This window comes from Colobus angolensis, unplaced genomic scaffold (genome assembly GCF_000951035.1).
Source record: "Colobus angolensis palliatus isolate OR3802 unplaced genomic scaffold, Cang.pa_1.0 Scaffold19, whole genome shotgun sequence".
In the NCBI taxonomy this organism is placed as follows: Eukaryota; Metazoa; Chordata; class Mammalia; order Primates; family Cercopithecidae; genus Colobus; species Colobus angolensis.
In genome coordinates this window covers 16,258,841-16,269,910 of record NW_012115043.1, presented here as the reverse complement: position 1 = coordinate 16,269,910, position 11,070 = coordinate 16,258,841, and the positions used below count along the sequence as shown (strand labels likewise).

The window sequence follows — 11,070 nt, the reverse complement described above, 5'->3', positions numbered from 1 at the left end:
AACTTCTGCTCTTACATTTGTTTTCATTCTTCTACTCGTTTTTCTTCAACCTCTTGAGTTAAATCATAATTCATTTTTTAAAAAGCTCCTTGGTTTTCATAGGTTCATTTAAGACTGTAAACTGACCTTCCAAATACTGCGAGAGCTGTATCCTAGAATTTTTAAGTTAGGTTTACTGAGGTATAATTTACATGCAGTAAAATTCGCTCGTTTGAGATATATTGTTCTATGAGTTTTGATCAATATATATAGCTCTGTAACCTCAACTACAACCAAGATATTAAATATTTCCATCTCACAAAGTTTTCTCGTATTTCTTTGCAGTCAATTTCCTCCTTCTGTAACTGACTCAAGTTCAAGTGCTCACCATTAGAAGTCAAAGCATGAGAAATGAGGTGTGACAAAAGGGAAACGGCTTTTATTCAAACGCTAGCAGATAGGGAATGTCCAGGCTCATGTCCTTAACAGATTATTTCAAACTTTAGGCTGTGGACAGGGGTTTAAAGAGGGGAACTTGGAATAGAAGGCATGCAGGAGTGGTGCTGGGTACGAGGTCTGTGTGTCTTGTTCCACTGGTTATCCTGAGTCATGGTCCACTTGGAGTGCAGGCTCGCATCATCTCAACAGCTAACATCTCAACAGTTAGCTGTTGACTAACTGCCCTGAGGTAGTCTCTGGAATTTCACACCTGGGTTTCCATGCCTGGTTTGTCTCAAGATTAGCCCCTGCAACTTCTAGACACATAATTAGATAAATTACCAGTGCACAAGAGTGTCTGGTGGGAAGGCAAGGGAACAAAGAGTATTAAGGTATGTTTCAAGGCTAAAAGGAAGGAAAAAAAAAAAGTCTCAAAATGCATTTTGAACCTAAGCTACTCAGTTACATACATCCTCCCAGCCCCCATCCCTGGCAACCACTGAACTGAATTCTTTTCCTATTCTTTTGTCTTTTTTCAGAATGTTATATAAGGAAATCATGTAGTATGAACCCTTCTGTTTTCTTCTTATTTAGCACAATGCTTTTGAGATCCGTCTGTGCTGTTGTGTTTCATGCATTCTTTTTGTTGCTAAGTATTATATAATATACATGTACAGACTTGTTTGTCTGTTCTATAGTTGGTAGACATTTTGGTTGTTTCCAGTTTTTGGTAATTATGAATAAAACTGCTATAAACATTCAGGAGTAAATACTTAAAAATATAATTGCGGGGCCATATGATAGGTTTAAGTTTACTAATTTTATAAGAAACTCCTAAACTACTTCAGAAGTACAAATTTTACATTTCTACCAGCAATGTATAAATGTTTCCATTACTCTGCATATTCACCAGGACTGGGTATCAATAGTTTTATGGGCTTTTAAAACATTTTATCAAATATAATAGTTATCTATTTGTACCTCACTACAGATTTAATTTGCATTTGTCTGGTGACTAGTGACATTAGCATCTTTTCATGTGCTTATTTGTTTCACTCTTCAGTGATACGCCTGTTAAATGTGTTTTATGTATTCTGGATACGCTTTTCAAATATTTTATTTCATTGTATGGTTTGTCTTTTCATCCTTCACAATGTCTTTTAAATAACAGAAGTTTTAATTGTGATAAAGCTTAATTTAACAACTTTTAAAATATTTGTTTGAGTCTTAACTAAAAAGTTTTCTAACCTAACACACAAAGCTTTTCTATTTTCTTCTAGAAATGTTATACTTTTAGGTCTTAAATGTAGATGTGTTTCATTTTCAGTTAAATTTTTATTTGATACCATGTATAGGTCCAGGCTCATTTTTTCCACACATGGTTGTCCAATTGTTTCATATCATGTGTTTAAAAAGAGTACGCTTTCTCCATTGAATTATCTTGGCAATGTTTTCAGAAATCAATAGACTCTCTCTCTATATATATATATAGAGTCTATTGATACACATACATAGTCTATTGACTATAGTCTATTGACATATATATAGTCTACTGACATATATATAGTCTATTGACATATATATATATATATGTCAAAGCAATTACAAACAAGAAGAAATACCTTTTATATTTACCTTCATTTTTGCTACTTCCAACACTATTCATTTTTTGGTGTGGATACAAGTTTCTCTGCAATATAATCTTTCTGCCTGAAGAACATCCTTTCTTTTTCAAACTTCTCAAAAGAAGAATTATTTATTATTTCTTTTCCTGTGTGTGTGTGTGTGTATTTTTTATTTCCACAGGTTTTTGGGGAACAGGTAGTATTTGGTTACATGAGTAAGTTCTTTAGTGGTGATTTGTGAGATTTTGGTGTGCCCATCATCTGAGCAGTATACACTGAACCCAATTTGTAGTCTCTTATCCCTCACCCCCTTACCACTCTTTCCCTGAGTCCCCAAAGTCCATGTGTCATTATTATGCCTTCGCATCCTCATAGCTTAGCTCCCACTTATGAGAACATACAACCTGAAGAACATCCTTTAATCTTTCTGGTAGCACAGGTCTGCTTGCAACATGTTCTCAGCTTTTGTTTGCCTTGGCTGAGCTGGGTTTGGGTTTTGTTGTTGGTAGAGCTGTGTTTAGTGCAACACAAACTTCAAATTCCTCTACAGGTGTGCTACTAAGGTTTTGTGCTTAGGGGAGAGGAACCGGACCTGTGTCTCGGTAATGGGACTTCCTTATTATTCTTTCCCTTCCTCTCATGGCCACTAAACTCTGCCTTATCTTTGTGATTGGTCTTGGGACACAGTTTCCTACTCCTTTCCAGGACTTCCTCTCATGATCTGCTTAACATCAATGAAGCATCCTTTGCCCAAGAAATTCCCTGTTCTTCCTACAGTGGCAGAGAGTTTTTCTTTTACCCTTCCTCCAGCAGCAATGGATTTTGCCTTTGTTCTGGTATTGGGATAGTGTCCTACCTGCTACCAAGAAGCAAACAAGGTTTTCTTCTGGCCCTCCCCTAAAAACAGTAATTCTTTGCCTGTGTCCAGGGACAAAAGAGTTTGATGATCCTTCCCAATGTTTTAAGTCTTTTAATTTGTGGGAGAGAAGTGGTTAGACAATTGCACTTTATGCCTGTCCCCAAGAATCTACTAATCACATGAACACTTGAACCACTGCTGTGGGTGGTGGGTGAGGGGGATTTCTTCAGTCTTCTCTCCTCCCCCCAGTCATTTTCTTGAGCATCCAGTGAAGGCCTACAAGTGAGTGCAAATTCACTTTGTGTCTGAGGCCCCCACCTATGACAAACTGACACACTAACCCACGTATGGTCTTTAAAAAAATTTAGTTGATTTCTTCTTTCCCATTGATATGATGGCCACCTTTCTCTTCCACTTTGCTAAATGTGGAATAGTTAATATGCTTTCTCTCCTTGGGGAATCTTGTTTCTCTTTGCTATTCAGATTACTTGATTGCCTTTGAAATTAGCTCTATGATGGTTTTAGAAAAAGTTACGGTTTTGCTGATTATCCAGCTTTTTCTCATGGTTAGACTGGAAATGAGGTTCTCTGCAGTTTTCTATATCCTAAACCTACCCCTTTAGTTTTGATGTGTAGTATTTAAGTTGTCTTCAAGGTATAAATGTTACATAACTTTCCTTCTGATGAATTAATTACTAAAGAGTTTACTTTTTTTTTTTTTTTTTTTTGATGGAGTCTCACTCTGACACCAGGCTGAAGTGCAGTGGCATGATCTCAGCTCACTGCAACCTCTGCCTCCCAGGTTCAAGTGATTCTCCTGCCTCAGCCTCCTGAGTAGCTGGGACTACAGACGCCCGCCACCACGCCCAGCCAACTTTTGTATTTTTAGTAGAAACAGGGTTTTACCACGTTTGCCAGGATGGTCTTGATCCGAGGTGGGTGGAACACGAGGTCAAGAGTTTACTTTCATTTTCTAAACATACATGGTTTTTTTGTCATTATCTTTTGGCCAGACAACACAGTCTGCATACTACCAGTCAATAGTATTCTGTTATAGCAGCCTAAGCGAACAAAAATATATATTAAAAATCATTTGTTTAAAATTTGATGCTTGGACTATCATTTTCTGAAATAAATTTGTTTGAAAATCTTAAGCAGTTGCTGCTTATTTCTCCCCATAATGCTCTGTGATTGTATCTCCTGCTTCATATATGTTGAGGCTCTGTTGCAATCATACATGTCCACGATTATTTTATCATTTTGGTGGGGTTTTAAAAATGTTTATAAAATGTTCTGTTGGGTGAAAATGGGGGCAAGATGGCCAACTAGATGCAACCAGATGGAACAGCTGCCACTGAGGGACGGAGATGACTGTTATACCCCTAAGAGATCTTCAGAGGGAAGGCACCAGAATGAACAAAAGGAAGACACAGAAGCTAGGCTGAAGGGGGAGGAAGCTGGGAGCCCTGTATGGGGCTACTGTGCACTAGGACTCATTCCTGGCCCTCAGAGACTCTGAGGGAACAGGGAAGTTGAACTGGTAAGGAGCAACCCACTCTTGCTGTGTGCCTCTGGAATCCTGGCAGGAGACCCCCTGACCACCAAGGACCCTTGAGTTGGCAGGGATAGCTGCTCAGAGAAGTGGTAGGGGCAGCACATCTGCTGAAGAGGAGCCCAGAGGGTTTGGTGCGGGAGCATCTGTAGTGAAGCATGGCCAGGAGAGCCCATCTCTCTAGGCTCAACTTGCTCCCATAAGAGACTTTAGCCCTAGAGGAAGTGTTGGACCTGAACTCTGCTAGGTGGTCTTGCCCATCAGACAGGCAGGTCTGACATGAGCATCCCTTGGTCTGCTGGCCCCTCCTGGGGCCCAGGCCTGACTGAGCCTGCTTGCCAGACAGCCTTGGGTGTCCTGGGGGCCCACGTCAAAGTTCCTGTGCTGGTGGACCATGCCTGACCATCAGAGAACTACAGCAGGACAGCCCCTACAGCCACACACCAGGCCACCCACTCCCTCCCCACACTGCTGCTTTGCCTGGCCCACAGCAACCCCCCACATTGCTTTGCTGGCATGCCCTTGCACCAACACTGCCATGGGAATGAAACTAGGCACAGAGAAAAGCAGAACCTCCCCCGACTTGAGTGACTACCCCTGCCTGTGGTGCGCAGAGAACACATACAGACTGCGCCTGCCTGCACCCCATTCTAACACTACTACCAGCCGACCACAGTCACCAGCAGGGCCCCTGGAAGCTGTACTGCCTCCGCCACTGTGGTGAATACCTGCACAAAGGCAGGCACCCCAGCACCTTCTACACTCTGCTGCAGCCAACGGGTGTGTCCCCACCATGCTGCCACTATGCCACTACTGCTGCTGCTGCTGCTGGCACATGTGTACAAGGTGCCTGGCCTGCTATATTTCTTTGATTAGTATTGTTCTGGTATAGTTTTTTTGTAACTTTTTTTTTTTTTTGAGACAGTCTTGCTCTGTTGCCCAGGCTGGAGTGCAGTGGTGAGATCTCGGCTCACTGAAACCTTGGCATCCCGGGTTCAAGCGATTCTCCTGCCTCAGCCTCCCAAGTAGCTGGGATTACAGGCACCTGCCACCACGCCCAGTTAATTTTTGTATATTTAGTAGAGAAGGGGTTTCATCATGTTGGTCAGGCTGGTTTTGAACTCTTGACCTCAGGTGATCCATCCACCTTGGCCTCCCAAAGTGCTGGTATTACAGGCGTGAGTCACTGCACCCGGCCTGCTATATTTCTTTGGTTAGTATTTTTTTTTCCTATTACAGGTGTGAGCCACTGCACCCGGCCCTTTCATTTCTTAATTGCACTTACCCTTTTACTCTCTATATCATTAGAATAAAAACCTCATGAATAGTGATTTTTGTCTGTTTGATCTACTGCTATAGTTCTAGCATCTAGAATAGTGCCTGAACATAGAAGACAGTAAATATTGAATGGATTAATGTCAACTTATTTGGGTTTCATCATTTCTATCTTATTGTTTAGCTTACCTTTCAGAATCCTATGCAAACTTATTTAGAGTTTCGGTTTATTCCATTCTTTTCATCTTGAGTGGACTGAAATTTCAAAAGGTATTGATTAGCTGGTCTTCCTGTCTTCAGATCTCATGTGTTCAGAAATTTTGATTCACAGTGTCTTTTTTGTTCCCTTCTTTTATCTTTCTTTCCTCTGGGTTCATCCTTTTCTTTCTAGCAATTTTGGGTTGCCTCCAATTTGTGTCTTAGGGACCCCAATTCAGCGAGGTGTTATATGCTAATTCACTGCTTCAGTTCTTTCTTCATATTGTAAACCAGTTACCAACTCTGTAAATTTTTAAAACTGCATATTTCTACCCACTTAGCCCGGCATCTTCCTATAAATCAGAGCCTGACCTCAGATGATCCACCCACCTTGGCCTTCCGAAGTGCTGGGATTACAGGCATGAGCCACTGCGCCCGGCTGAAAGTCTGTTCTTCATATTTGCTACAATGGTGTCTCTGCCCCAGGGATCATTAAGCTGCTGAAGTTGTAAAACTCTTCTCCAAATAATTTTTACTAACAGAACCGAAGTCCCAAATTGTTAAAATCAAAGTAGATATGTCATGCTCATAATTTCTTAAGGAAATCCAGGACTCAGTTTTCTGAAAAGACTTCACAGAAAAAATATATATACAGCAATATATATATACAGCAAAAATAAAAATACATATGACTAAAAATACTGGTTCTCTCTTCAGCATAAAATTACACTGATAAATTGTAGGCTATTCCCTGCTTGATGTGATATTGGACATCACCCACCCAAAGCCAAGATACTTATACCTACTTGTCCTGATGAAAGTCAAACGCTTAAAAAAGTTCTTTTTCTCTTTAAAAACTAGCTTTATTTAAAAGAATCTGAAGCATAATAACACTATAGGAAACAAACTTACAATACATATTATTCAAGAAAGCCTGCCATACATCATTTCTACTAATAGTAGGTCTATATACTGATAAACAACATTCTTTATACAATGCACAAATGACATTAAGCATTATCCCTGAAAAGAATGGCCAACAATAACATGGACTGTCTTGACAGCAGAACATCTACTTATCTTATTACTTATCTACAGAAAAAGAAAAACCTAAAATGTAGATGACAAATTAAACTCCTCCAATTTTAAATTCTACCATAGTTTTGGGGGAAGAAGGGATTGGGATCAGAAGAGACAAACTGTGTTAAGTATCTCAAAAAGAAAAAGGAGTCTGGCTTACCGTTATTTCAGTAGTTCCTATGAAGTAATTCAGAATTGAGAATGTGTTTGTTTAACACTTGGAGGCCCTTACAGAGTCAAACGTTCCATTATCTACTATATTCAATCAGTTATCAAGCCAATTTTATTTGTCTGAAAACTGTAACCTGGTCATTAACCACATAAAAAAATAAATAATTTGGGGTAATCTAGTCATTTCATACTTTATTTAAATTTTTCCACAAAGCAGTTCGTGAATTAATAATACTTCTTTAGACTTCTATGATCTAAATAGAAACAGATCCAGTTCTAAAAGAATGTATGTGAAAATAGCAGACAAAAATAAATCCCTAACATGTAATACTAAATTTTTAACATAAAATATAGAACTATGAAAATTTGGGACATTCAAGTCAAATGTAATAGGATTATGATACAGTATGCTACCTAGCATTTTAAAAAATATTAGGACTGAATCAGATTTATTGCTCTATCAATCCTATCAATAGTCGACAATCAAAAGTACAAAATATGCCATAACCATGCCAAATATGATGCAGTATAGAGATATCATTAACATAACATAGGTAGACATTTTGTAATATACATCACTGATATAGTAAAACCTTATTCAGGATAATTTAAACTGATATGTCTAGAATTTGAATTTTTAAAAAGATATGCAGTTTAAGCACTCACAAGCAATCATTTTTTTCTTTCAAGTGTATAATTTCAAATATACAAATTTGCATTGGCCAAGTATTACTTATTACAATTCTTTTGGGTACTTGTCTTAATGACAAAACAAGAATGCTTTTAAATTACTATTCTTAAGTAAACACCTCTAAAATAAAAAGCTTAAAAATTTGCCTTCAAGATGGAACATTTTTCTTTAAAATCTTGATTATAACCTTTATTACCAAATCCTTTCATTAGGTAGTACAAAGCAAACAGCATTCAAGTCCTTGAATCAATGGTTAAAAATTCCAGGTAAATTAGAGGAGTCTTATGATATCTTCATCATGTCTTAATAAATGAAGATAAACATTACAGTGCTACTTATTTTGGTTATGAGGGAGTGAATGATGTCTTTTTTGGCTGGGAAATATCAGCATAAGTTCAAAGTGACTACATAATTTTAGTAGTATGGGCTAAAAAATCCTAACATGCACTGCCATTTAAGGTAATTACTTAGTAAATTATTATTTTTTTTTTTTTCTTTTTTTTTGTGTTTTTTTCTTTTTAAACGGGGTCTCGCTGTATTACCCAGGCAGGTCTCGAACTCCTGGGCTCAAGCTATCCTCCCGCCTCTGCCTCCCTGAGAGCTGGGATTACAGGCGTGAGCCACCGCGCCCGGCTTACTTAGTAAATTATACCTGTAAGTGGAAAATAAAAATTTTAAGAGTTATTGTATTATAAGTGTCATGAGTTGGTAACACTAAAATTTACTCCTCTCCCATTTGAAAGACATCAGGCCATCTATTAATCCATAAATATTGATGTTTCACATACTTCATAGAGTAGCTTAAAACATACCAGCATAAGAAATAATTAGTATTACATAGTAATTTCCTTTGTCATAGGAATAAATGTTGGACAAAGTCTGGAAACATTTTTTTTTCCAATTTGAATTACAGTAATTTTGCCACAGACCACAGCACTAGTGCATGTGTTACTTTAGACATGCTCTAAGAAGAAAACAAAAAGTTACTGCAAAAATACATGTCACCAATGTGGAACACACTCAGATTTGTATAAAAGTACTGAACTAATATCCCAAAAAGAGGTATATGTAAACAGTACATAAGGAAGAAATAGTTTTAATATGAAACAATCATTTAAGTCACATACATCATGATAAGAAGCAGGACTTTCTTTTATAAAAGATAATATTTTGACAAACAAGCAACATCATCTACACATCTACAGAACAAGAAAGGTACAGGTATTTAGAGTAAGTTTTAATATAATTGCAAGTAATGTATTATTGACAAAGATGCTATTCACTGAGTTTCATCAAAAGTTTTAAATTAAATACAGGCAGCCTCTGATATATTAACACCCGGCGTATATATGGCCACGGTCTTTCCTTCATTTCCCCTACACCACTTGTCCTGGGAGATACTAATGCTATCCCTAGTCTCTTTGCTCCAGGGGTGCTTCCAAATTCCCATCACTGTACCACAAGTTGGAAGATGCAGATTTGACTTTTATAATGCTCTACTATCCAGAACAGTAAGTTACTAAAAATTAGAAATGAGAAGAAAATCTCTAAGTTCAGAATTAGAGGAGAGGAAGCTGTGCAAAGTCACAACAACCTAAAGGAAACTGGATGTACCCTCAGACAGTACCAGCTAATTCACTAAACGTACTGCTTCCCATGGTATCTGAAATGTGGTCATATTGTCTGAAATGTTAGATATTAAAGATTCATTCTTAATAAACATCCTTTTTTAAAAAAGAAATTTAATGACACTTTTCCCACTATCTGCATTCATACCTTAGTAGAAAATGCTTTTCTCTTAAAGTCTAGCCAACTACTGCCACACAAACACACAGGATTTCTGATGGGAGGAAAGATATAAAATGTTGAAGCACAGAGCATCCAGGAGAGGAAAAGCCAAGCCTGCTTATACATTTCACCAGGGTTTAGCATGGTAAGGGGGCAAATGCAAAGAAACCCACACCAAAGAACTTAACCTCCTAATCACATCAGGAAAAAGACAAGACCTCTGCTTCTTTCTCCCTCCTACATTGATTGATTGGTTTCCTAAAGAAAACTGAGAGCTCAGCATGATACTAACTAGATTATGGTCTAAACGAGCCTTTAGGAGCTTCCCTATTGCGTAGAGTTCCAAGCCACTATTTACAAATGAACTTTGAGAGCCTGGATGCTTTTAAATTTTTTTTTAATTGAAAAAAATATAAAACGGCACGAATGTTCATGCATATGAAACCTCTATGTACTGCAGAAAGAAATCCAAAACTCTTGAGAACTCCCTTTTAAAAAATCATTGCTTATATATTTTCTTACTATTAAATACAATTACTATAGTACATTGAACAATAAGTGCTAAAACTCTAATTTGTTCAAGACAAACAAGTTTGAAAGAATATTGAATGAAGACTCTTGATACTTATTTGGATTAAAGTTGGCAGATTTCATGATGACCCATACTATTAAGAGGTTTTTCTGCCACTAGGCAGAGTTTGGAATCTAAAACAAACCACCAAAAAACTAGATTTCTTCACACTGTGTTTATGAAGAATAAGTACTAGTACAAGAAAATCTTCAGTTTTATGTATATAATCTTCTAATTTGAATAACAAGAATCATAATAGCAGTACTCTAAAGTATTTCACACAAAAGGAAAACACTGATCACAAATCTAATTCTAAGCACTCTATCTGAAGAACAATTTATCTTTCACAAGCTAAGCTGTTTCAGTATTAGTGAGTCGAATAACACCTAGAAGCATGTGGACCAGAAATTCTCTAGTGCATGAGCAAATCAAGTTCTGAGAAAGGAACTGATGCTTTTAAAATATTTCTGTCTGGCTGGGCGTAGTGGCTCACGCCTGTAATCCTAGCACTTTGGGAGGCTGGGGAGGACAGATCACTTGAGGTCAGGAGTTTGAGACCAGCCTGGTCAACAGAGTAAACCCCGTCTCTACTAAAAATATAAAAATTAGCCGGGTGTGATGGTGAGCAACTGTAATCCTAGCTACTCAGGAGGGTGAGGCAGAAGAATTGCTTGAACCAGGGAGGCAGATGTTGCAGTGAGCCGGCATCTCATCACTGCACTCCAGCCTGGGCGACAGAGCAAGATGGCTCAAACAAAACAAAACAAAACAAAACAAAAACAAAAAAACACCTTTCTGTCAATAACCTGGCTTTGGTGAGTAAACCTAGATGCTCATAGTTAG

General features: G+C 37.9%; 1 long non-coding RNA gene across 1 annotated transcript; it reads right to left on the bottom strand.

Annotated features, from left to right (window-relative positions):
* Positions 1–6,767: 6,767 nt before the first annotated feature.
* Positions 6,768–10,851, bottom strand: LOC105510643. Its single transcript, XR_001001590.1, has 2 exons — positions 8,507–10,851; positions 6,768–8,334 (listed from the first exon to the last, which is right to left on the bottom strand). It is a non-coding gene; the product is annotated as an uncharacterized LOC105510643 (long non-coding RNA).
* Positions 10,852–11,070: the final 219 nt, after the last annotated feature.